Source organism: Oncorhynchus gorbuscha, unplaced genomic scaffold (genome assembly GCF_021184085.1).
Source record: "Oncorhynchus gorbuscha isolate QuinsamMale2020 ecotype Even-year unplaced genomic scaffold, OgorEven_v1.0 Un_scaffold_1196, whole genome shotgun sequence".
Lineage (NCBI taxonomy): Eukaryota > Metazoa > Chordata > Actinopteri > Salmoniformes > Salmonidae > Oncorhynchus > Oncorhynchus gorbuscha.
Window position 1 is genome coordinate 113,761 of NW_025746047.1, and position 15,220 is coordinate 128,980.

Genomic DNA, 15,220 nt, shown 5'->3' on the forward strand with positions numbered 1-15,220 from the left:
GGTTTGCTAACTTGCCTGCCCGGTCTGCTAACTGCTAGCCCTTGCTAACTGCTTGCTTGCTAACCAGGTCTGCTAACTGCTAGCTTGTCTGCCCAGTCTGCTAACTGCCAGCCCTTGCTAACTGCTTGCTTGCTAACCAGGTCTGCTAACTGCTAGCTTGCATGCCCGGTCTGTTAACTGCTAGCCCTTGCTAACTGCTTGCTTGCTAACCAGGTCTGCTAACTGCTAGCTTGCCTGCCCAGTCTGCTAATTGCTAGCCCTAGCTAACTGCTTGCTTGCTAACCAGGTTTGCTAACTGCTAGCTTGCCTGCCCGGCCTGCTAACTGCTAGCCCTTGCTAACTGCTAGCTTGCCCTGGTCTACTAGCTGCTAGCTTGTTTAGCTCCGGCCTACTAACTGTTAGCTTGTTAGCCTGCTAACTGTCTGAATCACCGTGTCCCCAGCCAGCTCAACCACTCACTGGACCCATATGTTCACTAGGCTACGCATGCCTCTCTCTAATATCAATATGCCTTGTCCATTACTGTCCTGGTTAGTGATTACTGTCTTATTTCACTGTAGAGCCTCTAGCCCTGCTCAATATGCCTTGTCCATTACTGTCCTGGCTAGTGATTACTGTCTTATTTCACTGTAGAGCCTCTAGTTCTGCTCAATATGCCTTGTCCATTACTGTCCTGGCTAGTGATTACTGTCTTATTTCACTGCAGAGCCTCTAGTTCTGCTCAATATGCCTTAACCAACCATGTTGTTCCACCTCCTACATATGCGATGACATCACCTGGTTTAAACATCTCTAGAGACTATATCTCTCTCATCATTACTCAATGCCTAGGTTTACCTCCAATGTACTCACATCCTACCTAAAAGATAAAGGGAACACTTAAACAACACAAAGACCTTCCTCTGCCCCCAGCTGTGCCTCGATACTACACTGAACACTGAACATTCTCAAATATACAATACATTTTGGTTTGTTTAACACTTTTCTGGTTACTACATGATTCCATATGTGTTATTGCCTAGTTTTGATGTCTTCACTATTATTCTACAATGTAGAAAACAGTAAAAATAAAGAAAAACCCTGGAATGAGTAGGTGTTCTAAAACTTTTGATCATTTACATTTACATTTAAGTCGTTTAGCAGACGCTCTTATCCAGAGCGACTTGATCAGCAGTGTATATGCATCATATATACAATCATATCAGTCTGTCTTACACCATATAACATAACAATATACATATATACATATATATGCTCAAAAAGATACAGGGAACACTTTTTGTTTTCTTTTGTTCTACTGTATTATTGACTATGTTTTGTTTACTCCATGTGTAACTCTGTGTTGTTGTATGTGTCACATTGCTATGCTTTATCTTGGCCAGGTCGCAGTTGCAAATGAGAACTTGTTCTCAACTAGCCTACCTGGTTAAATAAAGGTGTTCTCAACTGGCCTACCTGGTTAAATACAGGTGTTCTCAACTGGCCTACCTGGTTAAATACAGGTGTTCTCAACTGGCCTACCTGGTTAAATAAAGGTGTTCTCAACTGGCCTACCTGGTTAAATAAATGTGTTCTCAACTGACCTACCTGGTTAAATAAAGGTGTTCTCAACTAGCCTACCTGGTTAAATAAAGGTGTTCTCAACTAGCCTACCTGGTTAAATAAAGGTGTTCTCAACTAGCCTACCTGGTTAAATAAAGGTGTTCTCAACTGGCCTACCTGGTTAAATAAAGGTGTTCTCAACTGGCCTACCTGGTTAAATAAAGGTGTTCTCAACTAGCCTACCTGGTTAAATAAAGGTGTTCTCAACTAGCCTCCCTGGTTAAATAAAGGTGTTCTCAACTAGCCTCCCTGGTTAAATAAAGGTGTTCTCAACTGGCCTACCTGGTTAAATAAAGGTGTTCTCAACTAGCCTACCTGGTTAAATAAAGGTGTTCTCAACTGGCCTACCTGGTTAAATAAAGGTGTTCTCAACTAGCCTACCTGGTTAAATAAAGGTGTTCTCAACTAGCCTCCCTGGTTAAATAAAGGTGTTCTCAACTGGCCTACCTGGTTAAATAAAGGTGTTCTCAACTAGCCTACCTGGTTAAATAAAGGTGTTCTCAACTGGCCTACCTGGTTAAATAAAGGTGTTCTCAACTAGCCTACCTGGTTAAATAAAGGTGTTCTCAACTAGCCTACCTGGTTAAATAAAGGTGTTCTCAACTGGCCTACCTGGTTAAATACACATATCATTATGGATGCTGATGTCACTGTTGACATAAAGTGCTTTACAGAAACACAGCCCAGACCACAATAGAGCAAGCTGTATGCTAGGCCAGACCAAGCTGTATGCTAGACCAGACCAAGCTGTATGCTAGGCCAGACCAAGCTGTATGCTAGGCCAGACCAAGCTGTATGCTAGGCCAGACCAAGCTGTATGCTAGACCAGACCAAGCTGTATGCTAGACCAGACCAAGCTGTACCATCTGGTGTTCAGATCTGGAGAGACTCTCCTCTGCCTCGTCAGCATCAGGATGTTGTTGAGGATTCCCAGAGGATCCACGATAGCCATGTCTCTCTCCTGTGTGAACGAGAACATCAAACAGATGGTAAACTTATGACCATCTACTGCAATCAGTCTTACAAGAGGCATGAATATGTATAAGAAAAGGGCCTAATGGCAACTTTCATTGTGATTTCCTAAAATATTGTTTCTGTTGCAAATGTAAAAAGGGTCTTTCCACGAAAAGGGTGTCTTTTACGTCCCTTTGACAATTTAAGTAGAAATTATGCACCAATGTTGAATTCTGAAAAGCCTGTTAGATGAAGTGCACATTAATGTGGACTACATGGATATTTCAATAAATCTAATAGAAAAGTCACAAAAATATATGGACCAATGACGGATAGCACCTTTAACAATGTATTGAGTACTGAACAACATATTAAAGTGTAGAACTTCAGTAGAATGACCCTTTCAAACCCCACATTAGGTCAAGAAATGCATATTTAGTGCCCATTTTTAAGTCAGTGCTCACTGGTCTTACTCGAATCTTCAGCCTCATCCTTTTTCACTCCCAAAACGTCTTCCTTCTCCACTTTAATTGAGATAGCCTCCTCTTCCTCTTTTACTCCAAAATGTTCTTCCTCTTCTTTCAAAATTACGGCATCTTCCTCCTTTTTGATTCTGAAAGCTTCTACCTCGTCCTCTTCCACAACCTCGTTCCCATATTCCTCTTTCACTGTAATATCATCCTCTTCTTTCAATGTGATAGACTCCTCTTCCTCCCTTTTCATCCTGAAAGCTTCTTCCTCTCCTTTCACCAGAGCTTCTTTCTCCGTCGAGATTAGTGAGCTCATGTTCCGTGCGATTAGCCTAATGCAATATCAATTTACCACATTAGCTAATTTAACAAGCAATATACGTTTCAATGAACGAGTAGATATGTACACAGAATTGTGTTTAAAACACTAAGAGTAATATACACAAGATTTGTCTTAAACGCTTCAATGTTTCGGTTTAATGTTCGCTAGCAAACCACAACGTTGGTTGAATAAGAAGCCTTTGTCGCTGTTGAAGAAGCCTCCAGTTCCGTCCACTAGATTGTACGTCACGCAAGAAGCATCACCTGAAATACTCATATCGCCATCTGCTGACTGCAGTGGGTAACGCAGTTTGGGAAAAATAAATAAAAAACACATAATAACATCTCACATAATGGTGCCCAAAATCAAGGAAAACTTCTCACCCAGTTGCATACATAACATGAAGCAGTGCCCACATTTCAAAAGGTAACATGGACAGATACGGCTCTACCTGTGTAGAGCACATGCCCCTTTACCCTTCCAGTCTCTAAAGTGCCCTGGTATAATTTGTATTCATTTTTTGTTATAGTTATTCTGAACCATCTGCCTGAAAATTGTCGTTAAATTTGACTATTTGATTTGTATTTCCCTTCAACTTTTTGAAGATTAAACAGCCAGGAAATGCCCCTGTCTGAGTGCAGTCTGCCACTATGTGTAGCTGTTAGCGATGATGCTAATGGCAACCATCTTCTGGTTGATGGAAAAGCCAGATTAAACAGTCAGGAAATGCCCCTGTCTGAGTGCAGTCTGCCACTATGTGTAGCTGTTAGCGATGATGCTAATGATCCACTATGTTTAGCTGTTAGCGATGATGCTAATGGCAACCATCTTCTGGTTGATGGAAAAGCCAGATTAAACAGCCAGGAAATGCCCCTGTCTGAGTGCAGTCTACCATTATGTGTAGCTGTTAGCGATGATGCTAATGACAACCATCTTCTGGTTGATGGAAAAGACAGATTAAACAGCCAGGAAATGCCCCTGTCTGAGTGCAGTCTACCACTATGTGTAGCTGTTAGCGATGATGCTAATGACAACCATCTTCTGGTTGATGGAAAAGCCAGATTAAACAGCCAGGAAATGCCCCTGTCTGAGTGCAGTCTACCACTATGTGTAGCTGTTAGCGATGATGCTAATGACAACCATCTTCTGGTTGATGGAAAAGCCAGATTAAACAGCCAGGAAATGCCCCTGTCTGAGTGCAGTCTGCCACTATGTGTAGCTGTTAGCGATGATGCTAATGACAACCATCTTCTGGTTGATGGAAAAGCCAGATTAAACAGCCAGGAAATGCCCCTGTCTGAGTGCAGTCTGCCACTATGTGTAGCTGTTAGCGATGATGCTAATGACAACCATCTTCTGGTTGATGGAAAAGCCAGATTAAACAGCCAGGAAATGCCCCTGTCTGAGTGCAGTCTACCACTATGTGTAGCTGTTAGCGATGATGCTAATGGCAACCATCTTCTGGTTGATGAAAAAGACAGATTAAACAGCCAGGAAATGCCCCTGTCTGAGTGCAGTCTACCACTATGTGTAGCTGTTAGCGATGATGCTAATGGCAACCATCTTCTGGTTGATGGAAAAGCCAGATTAAACAGCCAGGAAATGCCCCTGTCTGAGTGCAGTATACCACTATGTGTAGCTGTTAGCGATGATGCTAATGGCAACCATCTTCTGGTTGATGGAAAAGCCAGATTAAACAGCCAGGAAATGCCCCTGTCTGAGTGCAGTCTACCACTATGTGTAGCTGTTAGCGATGATGCTAATGATCCACTATGTGCAGCAGCTGTTAGCGATGATGCTAATGATCCACTATGTGCAGCTGTTAGCGATGATGCTAATGATCCACTATGTGTAGCTGTTAACGATGATGCTAATGGAAACCATCTTCTGGTTGATGGAAAAGCCAGATTAAACAGCCAGGAAATGCCCCTGTCTGAGTGCAGTCTACCACTATGTGCAGCTGTTAGCGATGATGCTAATGATCCACTATGTGTAGCTGTTAGCGATGATGCTAATGGCAACTATCTTCTGGTTGATGGAAAAGCCAGATTAAACAGCCAGGAAATGCCCCTGTCTGAGTGCAGTCTACCACTATGTGCAGCTGTTAGCGATCATGCTAATGATCCACTATGTGTAGCTGTTAGCGATGATGCTAATGGCAACCATCTTCAGGTTGAAGGAAAAGTCAGATTAAACAGCCAGGAAATGCCCCTGTCTGAGTGCAGTCTACCACTATGTGTAGCTGTTAGCGATGATGCTAATGGCAACCATCTTCTGGTTGATGGAAAAGCCAGATTAAACAGCCAGGAAATGCCCCTGTCTGAGTGCAGTCTACCACTATGTGTAGCTGTTAGCGATGATGCTAATGGCAACCATCTTCTGGTTGATGGAAAAGCCTGATTAAACAGCCAGGAAATGCCCCTGTCTGAGTGCAGTCTACCACTATGTGTAGCTGTTAGCGATGATGCTAATGATCCACTATGTGCAGCTGTTAGCGATGATGCTAATGGCAACCATCTTCAGGTTGATGGAAAAGCCAGATTAAACAGCCAGGAAATGCCCCTGTCTGAGTGCAGTCTACCACTATGTGTAGCTGTTAGCGATGATGCTAATGGCAACCATCTTCTGGTTGATGGAAAAGCCTGATTAAACAGCTAGGAAATGCCCCTGTCTGAGTGCAGTCTACCATGATGTGTAGCTGTTAGCGATGATTCTAATGATCCACTATGTGTAGCTGTTAGCGATGATGCTAATGATCCACTATGTGTAGCTGTTAGCGATGATGCTAATGGCAACCATCTTCTGGTTGATGGAAAAGCCAGATTAAACAGCCAGGAAATGCCCCTGTCTGAGTGCAGTCTACCACTATGTGTAGCTGTTAGCGATGATTCTAATGACAACCATCTTCTGGTTGATGGAAAAGCCAGATTAAACAGCCAGGAAATGCCCCTGTCTGAGTGCAGTCTACAACTATGTGTAGCTGTTAGCGATGATGCTAATGGCAACCATCTTCTGGTTGATGGAAAAGCCAGATTAAACAGCCAGGAAATGCCCCTGTCTGAGTGCAGTCTACCACTATGTGTAGCTGTTAGCGATGATGCTAATGGCAACCATCTTCTGGTTGATGGAAAAGACAGATTAAACAGCCAGGAAATGCCCCTGTCTGAGTGCAGTCTACCACTATGTGTAGCTGTTAGCGATGATGCTAATGATCCACTATGTGCAGCTGTTAGCGATGATGCTAATGATCCACTATGTGTAGCTGTTAACGATGATGCTAATGGCAACCATCTTCTGGTTGATGGAAAAGCAGATTAAACAGCCAGGAAATGCCCCTGTCTGAGTGCAGTCTACCACTATGTGTAGCTGTTAGCGATGATGCTAATGATCCACTATGTGCAGCTGTTAGCGATGATGCTAATGATCCACTATGTGTAGCTGTTAAGGATGATGCTAATGGCAACCATCTTCTGGTTGATGGAAGAGCCAGATTAAACAGCCAGGAAATGCCCCTGTCTGAGTGCAGTCTACCACTATGTGTAGCTGTTAGCGATGATGCTAATGGCAACCATCTTCTGGTTGATGGAAAAGCATGATTAAACAGCTAGGAAATGCCCCTGTCTGAGTGCAGTCTACCATGATGTGTAGCTGTTAGCGATGATTCTAATGATCCACTATGTGTAGCTGTTAGCGATGATGCTAATGATCCACTATGTGTAGGTGTTAGCGATGATGCTAATGACAACCATCTTCTGGTTGATGGAAAAGCCCACAACAAATGTGAAAAAACCTTGCCAATTAAATGTTAGCTACAAAGTAGTCTATGCCTACCTTGCAGAATGATATCATGATTATTTGCATCAATCCAGTTGTGATTTGTTCAGCAGACTCTGTAATCACATGTGTGCTACAGAGACACCACTTACCAAGCAAGGCTCTTGCTGGTGCCACTTGAATTAAAGGGTATCTACACATAAAAATGAACATTTCTTAGATTTTTCTCAGACATCAAAAGTGTTCTCCTGATGTGGTTTAAGTATTGTTGTGGACTTAGAACATCCAATGTTGTTGTTATTGTATTAACAGTGTGATTTAGAGAGCGAAAACCAGACATACAGGGACAAGTCAGAAATCTGGAAAAACTAAACGGAGAAAATGGAATTAGGTTAAAAAAAAAATTAGATAGAGCCCTAAATATTCTATACATTTTCTCTCATTGCTGGATTGTCTAGGGATAGTGTAGAGTAACAGCTGTATCCTGAAGTGACCTTTAACCTTTTTGAAATCGGACACGATTAACAAGAAGTTAAACTTTAATTTGGTGTATTGCACTTGTGAATGTATGAAAGTTAAATAATCCCAAAAATGTTTTTGAATTTCGCACTCTGCCATTTCAGCTGATGTTGTCTAGGGGTTCCTAGCCTAAATGAATTCCATGCTCTGCCATTTCAGTGGATGTTGTCTAGGGGTTCCTAGCCTAAATGAATTCCATGCTCTGCCATTTCAGCTGATGTTGTCTAAGGGTTCCTAGCCTAAATGAATTTCATGCTCTGCCATTTCAGTGGATGTTGTCTAGGGGTTCCGAGCCTAAATTAATTTCATGCTCTGAACATTTCAGCGGATGTTGTCTAGGGGTTCCTAGCCTAAATGAATTCCATGCTCTGCCATTTCAGTGGATGTTGTCTAGGGGTTCCTAGCCTAAATGAATTGCATGCTCTGCCATTTCAGCGGATGTTGTCTAGGGGTTCCTAGCCTAAATGAATTTCATGCTCTGCCATTTCAGTGGATGTTGTCTATGGGTTCCGAGCCTAAATTAATTTCATGCTCTGCCATTTCAGCGGATGTTGTCTAGGGGTTCCTAGCCTAAATGAATTTCATGCTCTGCCATTTCAGCGGATGTTGTCTAGGGGTTCCTAGCCTAAATGAATTTCATGCTCTGCCATTTCAGCGGATGTTGTCTATGGGTTCCGAGCCTAAATGAATTTCATGCTCTGAACATTTCAGCGGATGTTGTCTAGGGGTTCCTAGCCTAAATGAATTTCATGCTCTGCCATTTCAGTGGATGTTGTCTAGGGGTTTCGAGCCTTAAGAAGTTTTAAGGAGAAGTTTATCTTTAAACGCTTCAACGTTTCAGTTTAATGTTCGATAGCAAACCACCGCGTTGGTTGAATCAGAAGCGTTTTGTCGCTGTTGAAGAAGCCTCCTGTCCCGTCCACTAGATTATACGTCACGCAAGAAGCATCACCTGATAGACTCACATTGCCATCTGCTGACTGGAGTGGGGTAACAAACTCTCTCATTATGTCACAAGCTGTCAGGCTCCCAGAGGCAGGGCAATAAAAGTCCCCAGCTCACTCAACTGCCCCTCCACTCTCCAACAGCCATCAACCTAGAACATCCTGAAGACAGAATATCTAAAAGATAATCTGGGAATCCTTTTTTCCTCAGGGAGCTTTTCAAAAGTGAGGTAAATATTCAATGTGATGTTTCTACAGTGCATTCGGAAAGTATTCAGACCCCTTGACTTTTTCCACATTTTGTTAAGTTACAGCCTTATTTTAAAATGGATTTTAAAAAATGACATATTCTGAACTGGTTCTCTATCAGCAATCTACACAATACCCCAATATGAGAAAGCAAAAACAGGTTTTTAGAAAATGTAGCTAATTTAGTAAAAGACAAAAAGCAGAAATACCTTATTTACATAACAGTAAGTATTCAGACCCCTTGCTATGAGACTGTCAGACCAAAAACCAAGCCATGAGGTAGAAGAAATAGCCCGCAGAGCTTCAAGACAGGATTACGTTGAGGCACAAATCGAAGATTGGTGCCTCTTCCTGTTCGGGCGGTGGATGTGTTATTTTCTGTATTTCTCCAGACTGTTTGTGTTTTTTGGGCCGGTCATTGTATGCGCCTGGTGTTTTGACCTACTTTTCTCCGGAATAAACACAGTGTTCTTCTGGCACAGCCCACATATGCTCTCTCTAATTCTCTCTTTCTTTCTCTCTCTCGGAGGACCTGAGCCCCAGGACTACCTGACATGATGACCCCTTACTGTCCCCAGTCCACCTGGCCGTGCTGCTGCTCCAGTTTCAACTGTTCTACCTGCGGCTATGGAACCCTGACCTGTAGAGATAAGCTTAATGATCGGCTATGAAAAGCCAAAATTATGAATGACGCAAGATTCAAAACTTGGAACTTTTCAATTTGAATTATTATACAAAATTCTTGCAACCAATACAATGTTCTATATATGGGGGACACAATGAACCTCTCTGCAGATTTAGCTGCGAAGAGACAGAATCATTAGATCATTTGTTTTAGTTCTGTCCATATGTAGCTTGTTTTTGGTCGCATGTCAAGGAATGGCAACATTTACCTGGAGCTAACTCTGCAGACAGCACTACTGGGGGATTTGAAAAGTCATAGTCAATTGATCAATAATATAATAATACATTTAGCAAACATGTTTATTTTTAATTTACTATCCGCAGCAACTATGAGAATATAAAGGTCAAGAACTTTTGTGAAACATCACAGTTAATAATATATGGCAAATAGAAATCAAACTGGATGGTCTTCAGAGATAGATGGGAGAGGTTTAGGGTAACTGAAGGATAGGACTGGATGGTCTTCAGAGATAGATGGGAGAGGTTTAGGGTAACTGAAGGATAGGACTGGATGGTCTTCAGAGATAGATGGGAGAGGTTTAGGGTAACTGAAGGATAGGACTGGATGGTCTTCAGAGATAGATGGGAGAGGTTTAGGGTAACTGAAGGATAGGACTGGATGGTCTTCAGAGATAGATGGGAGAGGTTTAGGGTGACTGAAGGATAGGACTGGATGGTCTTCAGAGATAGATGGGAGAGGTTTAGGGTAGCTGAAGGATAGGACTGGATGGTCTTCAGAGATAGATGGGAGAGGTTTAGGGTAACTGAAGGATAGGACTGGATGGTCTTCAGAGATAGATGGGAGAGGTTTAGGGTAACTGAAGGATAGGACTGGATGGTCTTCAGAGATAGATGGGAGAGGTTTAGGGTAACTGAAGGATAGGACTGGATGGTCTTCAGAGATAGATGGGAGAGGTTTAGGGTAACTGAAGGATAGGACTGGATGGTCTTCAGAGATAGATGGGAGAGGTTTAGGGTGACTGAAGGATAGGACTGGATGGTCTTCAGAGATAGATGGGAGAGGTTTAGGGTAACTGAAGGATAGGACTGGATGGTCTTCAGAGATAGATGGGAGAGGTTTAGGGTGACTGAAGGATAGGACTGGATGGTCTTCAGAGATAGATGGGAGAGGTTTAGGGTAACTGAAGGATAGGACTGGATGGTCTTCAGAGATAGATGGGAGAGGTTTAGGGTGACTGAAGGATAGGACTGGATGGTCTTCAGAGATAGATGGGAGAGGTTTAGGGTAACTGAAGGATAGGACTGGATGGTCTTCAGAGATAGATGGGAGAGGTTTAGGGTGACTGAAGGATAGGATTAAAAACAAACTAAATATAACTATTGTATAATTCATTGTGTCTGAAATGTACATAGTATGTATGAGCTGGACGTAGAAGCCTAATAGTTGCTGTGCATTAGTTTCCTCCAATCAGGGAAGGGGTGGTAGGGTTAGTGGAAAACAAAGGAAAATATATGTTTATACATACAGTGCTTTTGGAAAGTATTCAGGTTTTTAGAAATGATTACAAATGTATATATATTTAAACAGAAATAACTTATTTACATAAGTATTCAGACCCTTTGCTATGAGAATCGAAATTGAGCTCAGGTGCATCTTGTTTCCATTAATCATCCCTGAGATGAGGTGGAAGGAATTGTCCGTAGAGGTCCGACACAGATATGGGGAAGGGAGACAAAAAAATAATAATTCTGCCGCATTGAAGTTCCCAAAGAACACAGTGGCCTCCATCGTTCCTAAAAGGAGAGGTTTCGAACCACCAAGGCTCTTCCTAGAGCGGGCCGCCTGGCCAAACTGAGCAATCAGGGGAGAAGGGCCTTGGTCTGGGAGGTTACCGAGACTCTGACAGAGATCTAGTGTTCCTCTGTGGAGATGGGAGACACCAACGCTCACCTAAATAGCCCATATGCCACTGGGTGAGAGAAGTTTTCATTGTATTTGGGCAGCATTATATGAAGTGTTATGTGTTGTTCGTGATGAGCCTTGGTCAATTTAGCTCGGAGTATGGCACCCTATTCTATCTGTCACCTTTAAAAAAAAAATGTATTTCACCTTTGTTTAACCAGGTAGGCTAGTTGAGAACAAGTTCTCATTTGCAACTGCGACCTGGCCAAGATAAAGCATAGCAGTGTGAGCAGACAACACAGAGTTACACATGGAGTAAACTATTAACAAGTCAATAACACAGTAGGAAAAAAGGAGTCAATATACATTGAGTGCAAAAGGCATGATGCACTATTGTTAAGTGACTGTCCCACTGGATGTCATAAGGTGAATGCACCAATTTGTAAGTCGCTCTGGATAAGAGCGTCTGCTAAATGACTTAAATGTAAATGTAAATGTAGGTAGGCGAATAATTACAATTTTGCAGATTAACACTGGAGTGATAAATGATCAGATGGTCATGTACAGGTAGGTTTAACAAAATGTTTTAAAAGATATGCGAAGAAAAATATGTTTAAAAAATATTTTAAAAACGATATATACAAGGGACACGACACAACGTTCGACTGCTACGCCATCTTGGAGAACCAATGGAGCATCCTGCCTAATAGGCAGGCCAATCCTGGAGGAAAGTATTGGCTGTAAGAAGTAAAAACATAACATCTGGTTATTTTTTAAATGACTTCGTATGACATTGCTTGCCAGACTGAACATTGTAATTCATATTTTTCCAATTTGCGTTACCCACTCCAGTCAGCAGATGGCGATATGAATTTTTCAGGTGATGCTTCTTGCGTGACGTATTATCTAGTGGACGGAACTGGAGACTTCTTCAACAGCGACAAAATGTTCCTGGTTTACCCACGCGGTGCTTTGCTAGCAAACCTAAAAATTGAAGCTCTTTAGACCTAATCTTGTGTATATTACTCTTAGTGTTTTGAACATAATTCTGTTTACCTATCTACTGGTTCATTTAAACGTAATTGGCTTGTTAAATTAGCAAATGTGTTACATTGATGCTGCACTAGGCTAATCTCGACGGAGAAAGAAACTGGTGAAAGGAGGCAAAGAAGCTTGAAGAATGAAAGAAGAGGATGATATTACAGTGAAACAAGAGGATGATATTACAGTGAAACAAGAGGATGATATTACAGTGAAAGAGGAATATGGGAACGAGGTTGTCAAAGTGGAAAAAGGGGTAGGAGCTTTCAGAATCAAAAAGGAGGAAGAACATTTTGAAGTAAAAGAGGAGGATTTCTCAATAAAAGAAGACGAGACCGAACATCCGATTACCACCAGTGAGTACTGTTTTATAAACAGGGGCACTATGCAGTTGTTGAAATAATGTATTTTAAAAAAGGCATTATACTGAAGTTCTGCACTTTAGTATGTTGTTCAGTACTGTAGGAATTGTTTAAGGGGCAATCTGCCATTGGTACAGATATTTTGGAACTTCAAAATTTGATTTATTGAATTTTCCATGTGGTCTATATTAACGTGCACTTAATCTATTATAACAGGCGTTTAAAATATAATATACAGTGTATAAATGTATAGTTAAAATGTCGAAGGGACGCAAAAGGCATCCATTTTGTGGAACGGCCCTTTAACATTTGCATCACAGTGGTGGGGGAAAAGTACGCAATTGTCATACTTGAGTAAAAGTAAAGATACCTCAATAGAAAATTACTCAAGTAAAAGTGAATCACCCAGTAAAATACTACTTGAGTAAAAGTCTAAAATGTACTTAAAATATAAATCATTTCAAATTCCTTATATTAAGCAGACCAGATGGTGCCATTTTCTTGTTTTTATTTTTAATTTTTATTTACGGATACAAAACACTAAGAGTATCCATTTTTCAGTTTGAGTCCGACAGATCGGAGGCAGTAATGATTTACCAGGGATGTTCTCTTGATTAGTGTGTGAATTGGACCATTTTCCTGTCCTGCTAAGCATTTGATGTTCTCATTCACACAGGAGAGAGACGTGACAATCGTGGATCCTCTGGGGAGCCTCAACAACCTCATGAAGCTGAAGAGGCAGAGAAGAGTCTCTCCACATCAGAACACCAGATGGTACAGCTTGGTCTGGTCTAGCATACAGCTTTGGTCTGGTCTAGCATACAGCTTGGTCTGGTCTAGCATACAGCTTGGTCTGGTCTAGCATACAGCTTGGTCTGGTCTAGCATACAGCTTGGTCTGGACTAGCATACAGCTTGGTCTGGTCTAGCATACAGCTTGGTCTGGTCTAGCATACAGCTTGGTCTGGTCTAGCATACAGCTTGGTCTGGTCTAGCATACAGCTTGGTCTGGTCTAGCATACAGCTTGGTCTGGCCTAGCATACAGCTTGCTCTATTGTGGTCTGGGCTGGGTTTCTGTAAAGCACTTTATGACAACAGTGACATCAGCATCCATAATGATATGTGTCTGTGTCCCCTCTTTATGGTTACCAGGACAACGCTAGCCGTGGTCCGGCCTCCCGGAGTCCCAGTGTTGTGCCTCTCCCGGGATGAAAAGGTTGTCTCTGCTGCTGGTAGACTGCAGGAAAGCAACGGGGCTGAGTGGAACTGTGAGAGGAGGAGGAGAGGAGAACGGATCAGATTTGACACATAAAAGTAAGTGCTGTTGTTTAGTTTGAACAAATACAATAGATCTGGTATCTGTTACCAGGACAACCAGCAGAGTTCTGTTAGTTGATATGAAGATGGACTGGTATCTGTTACCAGGACAACCAGCAGAGTTCTGTTAGTTGATATGAAGATGGACTGGTATCTGTTACCAGGACAACCAGCAGAGTTCTGTTAGTTGATATGAAGATGGACTGGTATCTGTTACCAGGACAACCAGCAGAGTTCTGTTAGTTGATATGAAGATGGACTGGTATCTGTTACCAGGACAACCAGCAGAGTTCTGTTAGTTGATATGAAGATGGACTGGTATCTTTTACCAGTGGGGCTGTCCCCGACTAATAAAAATCTTGTTTGACTCAGTCACCTGTTCTTTTGACCAATCGATTGGTACACATTTTAAACGTGTATTTCTATATATACAGTACTGTTGTAAAGTTTGGGGTCACTTAGAAATGTCCTTGTTTGTGAAAGAAAAGCACATTTGTTGTCCATTAAAATAACATCAAATTAATCAGCAATACAGTGTAGACATTGTTAATGTTGTAAATGACTATTGTAGCTGGAAACTCCAGTTTTTTTTAATGGAATATCTAAATAGGCAGAAACCCATTATCAGCAACCAGTGGGAGGCCCCGGTGCACAACTGAGCAAGAGTACAAGTACATAAGTGTCTAGTTTGAGAAAGACGCCTCACAACTGTCAGCTTCATTAAATAGTACCCACAAAACACCAGCCTCAACGTCAACAGTGAAGAGGCGACTCCGGGATGCTGGCCTTCTAGGCAGAGTTCCTCTTTTCAGTCTCAACGTCAACAGTGAAGAGGCGACTCCGGGATGCTGGCCTTCTAGGCAGAGTTCCTCTTTTCAGTCTCAACATCAACAGTGAAGAGGTGACTCCTGGATGCTGGCCTTCTAGGCAGAGTTCCTCTTTTCAGTCTCAACATCAACAGTGAAGAGGTGACTCCGGGATGCTGGCCTTCTAGGCAGAGTTGCAAAGAAAAAGCCATATCTCAGACTGGCCATTAAATATAAAATATTAAAATGGGCAAAAGAACAGACACTGGACAGAGGAACTCTGCCTCTGTAGATAATAATGGGCCTCTGTAG